Here is a 12,129-nt window from a genome sequence, read left to right on the forward strand (position 1 = left end):
TCGCTCTGATTAGCCAATGGTGGGCGTAGTGAGGGTACGGTCAATTTGCATCTTTGTATATTATTAGATAGGGTAATGATTACTCATTTATTTCAGCCCTTTGTATTCAGCATGTCTCTATCGAAATAAACCTACATTTCTCTGAAAATTGAAGCTTTTGGTTTTTTTTTGTGACCCACATGAACTTAAACCTTGTTTATTTGGCCCATGTTAGCCTTTGAGTTTGACATGCTTCTGTAAAGTATATGATTGTCTAACCACTATGTTGTGCACCTGAAACTAATACAGAATAATATTGAATATGAACTATAATGGAAAAAAAAGATGGAAAATCTTATGTCATATGTTTTTCATCCTCATAGTAATAAAAAAATTAAAATTAAAAAAAAAAGACATGCTTAACACACTGGACCATATGGTAATTCTATGTTTAACATTTTGAGGAACTGTCAAACTGTTTTCTATAGCAGCTGCACCATTTGCCCTTTCAATTCTCCTTTCAGTGAGGGCCTCAGCCACCAGACTTCGTGGATCAGCAGAATCTGATCCTTCCTTGGCTTCCAAGCAGGAACTATTTCTATAAGGAGAAGGACAGAACCTAGCCACAGGCAAGACAGGGAAACCAGCAGGTTAGGGCTTCCTGTCCCTTTCTGCTCTGGGACTACTTGCTTTCTTAGGGCTTGACCCCCTCAGCTGTGGCCCATCAGAAGGACCCTTGTCCACATGCTCAGAGGCCTTCCCTCCTCTGCACCCACCTGCTTTCAGTGAGCTTCAGGTTAGTAAGTATCTTCCAACCTCCCTCTCAACACCACTGTTTTCTCTTCTTGCATCTCCCAGAACTTAAGGACCAAGAGACTCCTATGTTTTCATCCTGGGTCCCACCCAGGGGTATGCCAAAACTTGCTTGCACTGACCTGCCAGAACATCTCTCCCCAACTCCACTTTCAGTAACATCAGGTTGTAAGCTTGAAATTAGCCATGTTAAGAGTATTTACACCACAGGAATTAGCAAACCCTATGAATCAGAGCTTTCCCCACAGAGCCAGTTGTTAAATATTTACCAGCACATCACTGGTCCCATCTTACCTGTCTGTCAACCAAGACCTACTAAGTGTTTGCTGATAACTGGTGGTTGGTATCAGCTGTTTTTATGTGGAGTTCCTGAATCCCCACCCCAGCAGGTTAGCCTGGCCCCAGGGGGGCAGAGCCAGCCAGGTGGTGGCAGATGTAAGTCAGGCCAGCATGGCCTGAATTGTTAAGGACAAGGGGATATGGGCAGAGCGTGGTCAGTTTCTGCTACACACACACACACACACACACACACACACACACACACATTCACACGCTCCTGGTTTCATTTAATACTAATGGGTTTATTTCAATATACATTGAAAAAATACAGCCAGTACACTAAAGCTATGATTTCATGGATATTTTTGGATGAAGTCAATTTTAAAAAGCACAAACCATTAAGTGTATAATAAATTGGGCAATGAGCAGAAAGATAAAAATTATAGAGATGATAAGAGAATGAAATTTGATTATCGTTGATGGGGTACTAGTGAAGACTTTTAGGCAGGGGGGTGACCAGGACTGTATTGCACTGTAGGACGAGCTTTCTTGTATTTGTGTGCAGAAAAATTGGAAGGAGGCAAGTTGGGAAGCAGTGTAATGGGGTTGAGAAAGAACAGACAGATCCAGGAGATGTTAAATAGGGAGAATCAACAAAAGTAGAGATATTATTAGATATGGGGAAGGGAACAGTGGTGCCTTCTCTGGACAGTAAGGTACAACACACTGTCCACTTTCTCTCATCATTTTCTGGAATTCAGCCACATTCTGCCGCTCACCAGGCTCATGTGCTTCCCCTTGGCCTGGAATGCTCTTCACCCCTGGTCTCCGTGGAGCTCCTGCCTGTCCTCTGATGCTCCCCTGATCTCTCACACAGAGTCTTCCCTTACACTTCCAGAGCCCTTTGCACCTGCCAGGTGCCTGGCACCAGCAATGAGTCCCCTTAACATTTATTTCAGGCCAGTCACTGTGCAAGGAACTTTATGTACAGCAGTTCACTTTCCCCATATAACACCACTGGGAAGCAGAGGGTTTCATCCCACTTCACAGATGACAAAACTGAGGCTGATACAGTCAGAATCTGAACCCAGGCCTAAGCCTCTAAAGCCCATGATCTTAATCACTTTGATCCCTATGCCTTATTGTCCTATATTGTAATTATTTGTTTATGTTTGTCTTTCCAGTGGACTCTGAGCCTTAATGGCCTTGAGTCTGAATTGGGCCCTTCTCTGGATTCCTGAATCTCAAGGCTGGATAGGACTTCCTCATTTGAAGCTTGAATTTCCTACTCGGAGCTCTGCCAAGAAGTGCTTGCATGCCCCTGCTTGATAGGGATCTGACTATCATCTAAATCAGTGTTTCTCAACCTTCTGGCCCTTTAAATACAGTTCCTCATGTTGTGACCCAACCTTAAAATTATTTTCGTTGCTACTTCATAACTGTAATGTTGCTACTGTTATGAATCGTAATGTCAATATCTGATATGCAGGATGGTCTTAGGCGACCCCTGTGAAAGGGTGGTTCGACCGCCAAAGGGGTCGCGACCCGCAGGTTGAGAACCGCTGATCTAAATGGTTAGATCTATCTCTGGATGGCTTCACCCACCATGAATGTCTTCCTCCTTTGAGCTTTACCTCTTGACCTCTGTTTCTGTTTCACTTAGACCTCCTTTGCTCCCCTGGACCACACCCCTCCCAGGGCCATGCTTAGGGTATGTGGCAAAGTTCATCTTAACAATAGACTTATTGTGCTCTCCCACAGAGAACAGCTGCCACCCCTGCATGTGCATCAGTCAAGGTCTGCCCATTGTCATGAAGCCAACTTCTCAAAAGTCTTTATGAACCTCGGGCTCCTGAATTTCCAAGCCAAACAAAGGTAAGATGTGTGAGAGGCTCCCTCCTCTGCCTGGGAGGCCCCTCCCACTCTTCTTGACGCCCAGATCTGACAAGTGAAGGGAAACATTTCTACACTTGGTGTTGGGGCTGTCACTTTGGAACCACCAGGGAAGTGGTTCCCAGAACCATCTCCTGTTCCCAGTCCTCTGGGACTGTGTGTTGTATGTGTTTGATAGCAAAGAGGGAGAGTACCATAGGTAGCAGAGACACCCTCAGCCTCTCTCCTGAATCCTCTAAGCTCCCCATCCCAGTGCCCATCCATCTTTATGGTGCCCTCCTGCCATCTCCCCTGCTTTAAACCCCAGACACTACATCTTCAGCCACCTTTAATTTGGAGGCTGGGGCAGGAATCCAGGAGGGTGCTAATGGAGCCTGAGCAAAGGTGGTGGCAGTGAGGGTCAACAGGAAGGGATGGACTTGAGAACTATTGAGGAAGGCCCTCGATATGCTGGGATTGACACTACACAGCAGAGCAGGCCTGCCTGGTGTCACGGCAAGGGCACAAATTCTTTACCAGGAAGATGCTGGACCAGCCCTGTTGCAACATGGCTTTGAGGTCTTGGGCAAGTCATTTAATGTCTCTGAGCCCCAGTTTCATCACGTGTGAAACAGGGATAATAAGAGGATCAAATAAGAGTTTAGAGGGGGCCAAGTGGGGCTTTAAGGGAATAGCTGGAGGGATACAGGTCTGTCTGGTGGTGATTTGTCAATTCATAAAAGGCGGTTCTGGAATGGAGTCCTCATTGAAGATCAAGACCCCCCCCCCCCCCCACACACACACACCATCCTGGGAGGTGGCCTTTCACACCCCCATCTTACAGCAAGTGGGCTGGACTTCAGAGGAGTTAAACACCTGGCCTGTCTCCACCAAGTGAACAAATAGAGGCAGAGCTCAAACCTTGGACAGGCAGCCTTTAGGACTAGGTCCTTCCCATGGGGCTATACTGTCAGTGTCTGGGCTTGGGTTGAGTGGGGGCGTCTGGACGTGTGCAATCTCTGTGGGCCTATAGTCCCTGTCTGCAAATGTCAGGATAGATGAGACCCCCTAAGGGCCTTCTTGTTCTAACATTTGGATCTCCAGACCTTTCCCTATAGCCCTGTCTGCTACTACTAGAAAGCTCTGCAAGAATCCCCCGTACTCTGAACTCAACAGTCCCAAATAGCTTTCACCCAGACCTGCTTTTCCTGGTGGATTCTTCTCTTCCTTGAATGGTCCCACCTGCACATACTCAACCAAGTTTGAAACCTGAGTGTTATCCTGGTCACCTCCCTCTTCTTCCTCAACCAACAGGGCATTAAATCCTGGCAAATTCACTTCCTGAGTAGTTCTCAGATCCATCCTCTTCTTCCCACTCGTACTCCCTCCACTTCTCCCTCCTGGATTCTTACCGCAGCCTTCACACAATCCCTCCACACTGGTTATCCTCAGCCAGAGTGATTTCTGTAAAATTCCAGAGCTGACCAAGTCACTCCCTCCTCCTTGAATTCATACCTCTGGCTTCCAGGACCTGGCACATGCTTCTCTATGAGGTCTCCATTCCTACCCCTCAGACCTTCCTACCTCCATCAGCCTTGCTCAGCTCAGGAGTCACCTCTTCCAGGAAGTTTTCGCTGGCTTCTGCTGCTCTCCAGTGTGACACCTAACCTGTATCATAATTGCCTAACCTGTGTCATAACACCTCAATGTGAGTTCCCAAAGGCAGGAGTAATATAAGTAATAGTACTTCTCCCTGGGCACCTGCTGGGAGTGGGCAGGGAGATGAGCCTCAGGGTTACTAAGGAGTGAAGTCAGGAGGACCTGGCTCTGTGAAACTGGGGAAGTCACCTCAGCTTCCTCACCCATAAAACTAGGAAGAGAATTCAGAGTCAACAATCATTTATTGAGCACCAAATGTATACTAGGCACCATTGAGGGCATACAGCATGGGCAAAAGTAGGTTTACAGTTGTTTATATGGAAAATACAAAAATCCTATATAATAAAAGCCTAATATGCTAAGTGTCTGGTCATCTAATTGGCCGTTCAACCAAAGTATAATATGCTAATGATATGCTAAGGCTGCTCAACTGCTCGCTATGATGTGCACTGACCACAAGGGGGCAGACAATTGATTGGTCAACCAGTCACTATTATGTGCACTGACCACCAGGGAGCAGACGCTCCAACCAGTAGGTTAGCTTGCTGCTGGGTTCCGGCCTATTGGGACTGAGCGAGAAGGGCCGGACATGCCCTGGAGCTTTCCTGTAGTCCCTCCTTGGTCCCGATCATGCACAGGTGGGGTCCCTAGGCCTGGCCTACGCCCTCTCACAATCCAGGACTCCTTGGGGGATGTCAGAGAGCTGGTTTTGACCAGATCCCGCAGGCCAGGCCGAGGGACCCCACTGGTGCACAAAGTCATGCACTGGGCCTCTAGTAAATAATAATATAAGAATAAATTCTGTGTTTCACGTACTCACAACTATAAACCTACTTTTGACCCACCCTATATAGTAATGTTATCTTAACTAACCCTCTGGACTATCATATGAGCCAGATAGAATTATCTCCATTTTACAGTGGACAACTAAGGCTCAGAATGGTGGCCTAGGACTCCAGACACTTCATAGCTGCCTCTCACACAAGGCAGGAAGAGTGAACTCACTGTGTAAATGAGTTCAATAGAAATGTAACACTCGTATTATTGGGAAATTTTCCCACTGGCACTAGGCCCAGATCCATAGCCTGGCACCCACAGCTCAGAGTTGGCCTGGGAAAGTACATCTCGCTGTCCCCTCCCAATCCTGGCATCCTTATCAGCCGTACTTCCTCGCATAGTGAGTGAACTGGAGGCATCCACCTTCTTTCTTGAGGGTTTTCGATGCATTTTCTTATTCCTCCCTGTGGGTAGACATCCAGCACGACGTAAAGACAGGACTTGGCCTCCTCCGTCTGACAGGACCGTGACTGAACATGAGCACTGAAACAGAGACATGGACACAGAGATGACATCACGGTAGTAACTTGCTAGGAGGCTAGACAGCAGCTCATCCTCCATAGGCTGCCACACCCACCTTCTCCTAAAGTGCTCCGGGCTCCTGCCAGGTCTCAGGGTGACCCATCATTTTCCCCACAGCCTCCCCATCAAGCCTGATGTTCTATTTTAACCCTAAGAAGCAGTGGGTCCAGAGGTGCAGGAAGAACCTGAATGCTAAGTGGAAGAAGACCTCCATTGAAGCTAGGGCAATGGGCACCAAAGTCCCTCTCCAGAGACAACCGACCAGCCGCTCCATCTAACTACTGTCTGGGCCCTGTCCTGAGGTTGGGTCTGGCCTTGGCTTCTTGCCAGGCTGCTTAGGGCCTGGTGAGCCAGTGGTGGTAAGGGACGAGCTAATGTCCCTATTTCTTAGCCTCATTCGCAGGGGATGTGTCGTGTCTAGTGATTTTCAACTGGTGTGCTGCGAGAATTTTTAAAACATGTGATGTCTAACTATTTAGTCAGGGGCACTGACCTCTTTTCCTTAGATTGCCAAGTAAAAAAATGACAGCCAACACAGCAATAGCCATCTGGTTTGAATGAATCAAAATCATAACTTTTTTCTTGTCAGATTGGCAAAAACTGTATTTTTTGGTGTGCCGCAGAATTTTAGTAATTAGTTTATATGTGCCATGAGATGAAAAAAGGTTGAAAAATCACTGGTCCAGGCTATAAAAAACTTAAGGCAGGGGAGGCCTGCTCCTGGGGGCTGAGCAATGGCCGCAAGCATCCTGCTGCCCCTAGCCCTCCTTGAGCTGGGGGAGAAGGTTCTGGGAGAAGGGCAGTGGCAGCCTTTATCCTTCTCCTGAGCTGGAGCTGACCTTTCTCTGCCTTCCAGTCTCCACCAGAGCCCAGGTGTATGAAGCCCAACCCGCAGACACAACCTGCTTGCACCTTAGCCTGTAGCTGGCTTCTCTGGGCCTTCTCTCTGGTCTTCCTGTGGGGCCTGCAGGCTGTCTGTCTGGGGATGGCTGATCTGCCAACAGCCGCAGCTCTCCATCATGTGGGGTTGCTCCTGGCTTGTCCCACTCCCAGCACTCTGAGTAGAAAACCAACAAAAGCAGAGGGCCCCTTGGCGGCATTCACTGCTGGATCCTAACCCTCCTTGCACACTTCTCATGGATATGATTAGTAAGTTTTCAGGAGCTCGTTGGTTGTTTTTGTAAGTTAAATTTATTGGGGTGACATTGGTTAATATCATACAGGTTTCAGGTGTGGGTTTCTATGTTACAAGATCTGTATATTTCACTGTGTGACCCAAAGTCACATCTTCTCCTGCTCCTTGGTATTTGTAATGAAATGGGCATAGAGGATCAGGATGATTGGCCAGCATGGGTGATTTAATTCTTTTGTGAAGATACGGCTTCAAGGAGATGTCCTACTTTGTGACATGCTTTGCCCCATGCTGCTTTCCCCAAAGATCTGCTCTGACATGAAAGCTGGTTTCCCCCCACATTTTGGTGAGGGTAAGATGGTGTGGGACCAATCAGAAAGGATATATGCACCCATATGTTCATAGCAGCACAATTCACCATCGCTAAGATCTGGAAACAGCTTAAGTGCCCATCAGTAGATGAATGGATTAGAAAACTGTGGTACATCTACACGATGGAATACTATGCTGCTGTAAAAAAGAAGGAACTCTTACAATTTGCAACGGCATGGATGAAGCTGGAGAGCATTATGCTAAGTGAAATAAGCCAGTCAATGAAGGAAAAATACCACATGATCTCACTCATTCATGGATAGTAGAGACCATTATAAACTTTTGAACAATAATAGATACAGAGGCAGAGCTGCCTCACACAGATTGTCAAACTGCAGCGGGAAGGCCGGGGAGGATTGGGGGGCAGGAGGGAGGGGGGTAAGAGATCAACCGAAGGACTTGTATGCATGCATATGAGCATAACCAATGGACATAAGACACTGGGGGGTAGGGGAAGCCGGGGTATTGTCAAGGGCGGGGGGGAAAAAAAGGACACATATGTAATACCCTTTGTAATGCTTTAAGCAATAAAAAAAAAAAAAGTTTGTGTGGGAGGTTTAGGGGGAAAAGGACCCCAGCTGTTTTTTCCTATGAATGAGATACATGTGATCTATATATCAAGAGTGTGGATACACTTGCTCTTCTCAAGTAACAACCCAAGTAAAATGTTATTTCTTCTTTGAAGGTAGTTGTATCCTGGGGACAGGGTTGAGTGTGAACAGAGAGTATCCTGAATTGCCCAGGCGAGGCCTGGAGGGGATGAAGGCAGCCTGATCCCAGGGCATTATTTCAGGAGTGGTCTTGGCTAGTTCTTGGGAAGCCTGCTATGAACTTTAAAACACACACATGCACAGCTGGATTCAATTAAATTTTTTTAAAATGTCAACATGATACATTATTGCACAAGGAGCTGTTACAGATACACTAGAAGGCTATAAAACTATAAAATATGGTCTCTGGCTTCAAATAATTAGGGAGAAAAATAACACATTTGCAAATCAAGAGCAATGTGGATTTAGTACTTTATAAACTTTATGACTTTGAAATATGCCACTCTCTGAGCCTCAGTTTCCCCAGTCTGTAAAATGGGGATAATGAGATCTTTCTACTTTGTTTGCGTTTTCCCCAGAAGCAGACCCTGAAACAAAGATTTGAGTGCAAGTATTATGCCTGGGGGAGGTACAGGGAACATGACTAGGAGGATGGGGAGATAATATAAAGCATGGAAGGTAACTAATAAGAGTGCATTTCAAGCAGAGGGGAATTAGAACTTAGTCCACTGGAAAGTGGTGTGAGACTTACCCAATCCACCAGTCACTGCCAGGTGTGGGGAGGGGTATCTTTCTGCAGGTAGGGACAGAGCAACCTTCCGTGGCTTAAAACAAGCCTTCAGGTGCAGAGAGTTTGCAGAGTACAGAAAGGTCTTGCAGTACACATTCAATATACAGCAGCTATTAAAGTTCTTTTACTCCAATAGGAAGCAGAATAGAGTGATGCCACACAATACAAAGGAGGGGACATTCTGATGGGGGTGGAGGGAGGAGCCTGCAGAAATTTTCAGCAGAGGTGGCATCTGAATGGTGACTGAGGTTTCACTCTGGAAAGAAGAGTGTATTTCTAAGGATAAAAGAAAGCTGAGGTATTCAGGCATGAGAGACCCAACTATAATGACTAGAGCAGTGATGGTGAACCTTTTGAGCTCGGCGTGTCAGCATTTTGAAAAACCCTAACTTAACTCTGGTGCTGTGTCACATATAGAAATTTTTTGATATTTGCAACCATAGTAAAACAAAGACTTATAATTTTGATATTTATCTACACGAATAAAAGAGAAACATGCAAATTGGTGTCACACCGCTACCCTTCCCATTGGCTAATCAGAGCGATATGCAAATTAACTGCCAGCCAAGATGGCGGCCGGCAGCCAGGCAGCTTGAAGCGAACATGAGGCTTGCTTGCTTCAGTGATGGAGGACTCCAACATTCCCGTCTGCCACTGCTGGCCTCTGAGCTTGCAGTTTGAAACATTGTTACAAATATAGAAGCTAAACAAAACCCCAGAAACCTGCTTTCAGCCAGCCGGGATCTCAGAGCTGGAGTTGAAACAGTGTTTCGATTATAGAACCCAAACAAACCAGATACCTGCTTTCAGCAGCGGAGGCCTAAGAGTTGGAGCCAAACCTCAGAGCTAAAGCTGGCCTAGAATAAAAAAAAAAGAAAGAAAAAAAGGAGCGGTTGGGAGCTTCAGTCACCCCCCCCAGCCTAAAAACAGCCCTTAGCCCCTCACCCAGACTGGCCAGGCACCCCAGTGGGGACCCCCACCCTGAAGGGTGTGTGACCAGCTGCAAACAGCCATCATCCCCTCACCCAGGCTGGCCAGGCACCCCAGTGGGGACCCCCACCCTGATCCAGGACACCCTTCAGGGCAAACCAGCCAGCCCCCACCCGTGCACCAGGCCTCTATCTTATATAGTAAAAGGGTAATATGCCTCCCAGCACCAGGATCAGTGGAGCCACGAGGCCTCCCGGCACCGGGATCAGCGTGACAGGGGACAGCGCCCAAACCCCCTGATTACCCTGCGGCTCTCTGTGTGACAGGGGGTGGGGCCACAACCTCCCTATCCGCCCTGCTCTGTTCGTGACAGGGGAAGGCACCCCAACCCCCTGATCAGCCCTGCTCTGTGCCTGATAGGGGGGAGCTCCCCAACCCCCTGATTGCCCTGCGGCTCTGTGTGTGACAGGGTGCAGCGCCCCGACCCCCTGATCGGCCCTGCTCTGTGTGTGACAGGGTAGAGCCATAACCTCCCCATCAGCCCTGCCCTGAGTGTGACAGTGGTGTCGCCCCAACCCCCTGATCGGCCCTGCTCTGTGGGTGATAGAGGGCAGTGCCCCAACCGCCCCCCATGGGCCCTGCTCTGTGTTTGATGGGGTAGAGCCATAACCTCCCCTTTAGCCCTGCCCTGAGTTTGACAGGCTGCAGCGCCCCAACCCCCTGATCGGCCCTGCTCTGTGGGTGATAGAGAGCAGTGCCCCAACCGCCCCCCACGGGCCCTGCTCTGTGTGTGACGGGGTAGAGCCATAACCTCCCCATCGGCCCTGCCCTGAGTGTGACAGGCTGCGGTGCCCCAACCCCCTGATCGGCCCTGCTCTGTGAGTGACAGGGGGCAGCTCCCCAACCCCCTGATCGGCCCTGCTCTGTTCGTGACAGGGTGTGGCGCCGCAACCTCCCCATCGACCCTGCCTTGAGTGTGACGGGGCAATGCCCCAACCCCCAAATTGGCCCTACCCTGAGCGTGACTGAGGGTGGCATTGTAACCTCCTGATCCGCCCTGCTCTGTGCATGATGGGGTTGTGCCCCAACTCCCCAATCGGTCCTGCTCTGAGCCCGACCAGAGGCTGCACCTAGGGATTGGGCCTGCCCTCTGCCACCCAGGAGCAGGCCTAAGCCAGCAGGTCGTTATCTCCCGAGGGGTCTCAGACTGCGAGAGGGCACAGGTCGGGCTGAGGGACACCCCCCCCCCCCCCGCCCCAGTGCACAAATTTTTGTGCACCAGGCCTCTAGTTTTATATATTTAAATGCCACTTAACAAAGAAAAATAGAAAGAAATGAGTTCGCGTGTCATAGGTTCGCCATCACTGGACTAGACCATAGATGACAACAGAACTCTGACCTACAGCCTCAGAAACAACCAGCCCAGAACCAGCACAACTTGGTCAGTGACCACCAGCTTCCTATTAATCCCCCTTTACCAGCTCAGGACCAACCAAAGTAAGCCAAATACACCCCCAAATCAGTCACGTAAGATGTTTGCTTCTAGTTAACTCACCTCCAGCTTCTTTGTGCCAACCACCTCCAATCAGAGCTGGCCTGCGCCTTCCCTTTTGTCCACTCTGAGGTTCTCCACCCCACCTGCCTATGAGTCTCTCTGCCAAATGCTAGTGATCGTGGCTGAGAGAGGCTGCCAGCAAGAGGCTCGTTCAGGGGAGGAAGATGTTTTCCTGTCGGGACTGCTGACATCCTCTTCTAACTCCAGGTCTCCACATTGAGGCCCCTTTCTCGGGAGAGGGAGAACAGGGGTCAGGACCCGAAGACACTCACCTCACCTCGCAACCCTGGCAAAGCTTTTGGTTCCAAAGAATTCCAGGCCTTGTTTCTACAGGTTGAACCTTCTTATTCAAAAGGTTACCTAATTTCCCAGAATTACAGGACTGCCAATTTCTAGGAAAGCCCTTCAGAACAAACAGAGCTTTGTTTCCTCCTCACAAAGCTGTGGGTCTTTTAATCCAGCGTTTCCTCTGAGACATAGGCAGCTGCAGGGGAAATTATTCTGTGGTTGACCACACCTGGGAAGGGCAGTCGCGTAGGACAGAGAGGGAACCCCAGGCACTCCCCTCCCACCCCAGCTTCCCTTCCCGCCTTAACTCCTGCCCAATCCAACCTTCAGTCTTTGTGCTTCTTTGCCAGCGGTAATTACTACTTTTAGATAAGGTTTTGGCCTCTACATTTCCTCATTGCAGGGAACAGTATCTCATGACTGGCTTTCCCTGGAACTGTCACATTCTCCTCCTGGCTTTCTAATTTCTGGGTAATGATAAGCCCCATGGAATGTACACGTCTGGCAGGATGCTGTGGGGTGTGGCCCGGTCACAATCTCACCCAGTGAC

General features: G+C 48.7%; 1 long non-coding RNA gene across 1 annotated transcript; it reads right to left on the bottom strand.

Moving 5' to 3' along the window:
* Positions 1 to 4,846: 4,846 nt before the first annotated feature.
* LOC139008950 (uncharacterized) lies at positions 4,847 to 11,817 on the bottom strand. Its single transcript, XR_011471231.1, has 3 exons — positions 11,564 to 11,817; positions 9,607 to 9,663; positions 4,847 to 5,922 (listed from the first exon to the last, which is right to left on the bottom strand). It is a non-coding gene; the product is annotated as an uncharacterized lncRNA (long non-coding RNA).
* Positions 11,818 to 12,129: the final 312 nt, after the last annotated feature.

The sequence above is a fragment of the Myotis yumanensis genome, unplaced genomic scaffold, assembly GCF_028538775.1.
Source record: "Myotis yumanensis isolate MYYU_CA2020_CCGP unplaced genomic scaffold, mMyoYum1.0.hap1 SCAF_4, whole genome shotgun sequence".
NCBI classification, from domain to species: Eukaryota; Metazoa; Chordata; class Mammalia; order Chiroptera; family Vespertilionidae; genus Myotis; species Myotis yumanensis.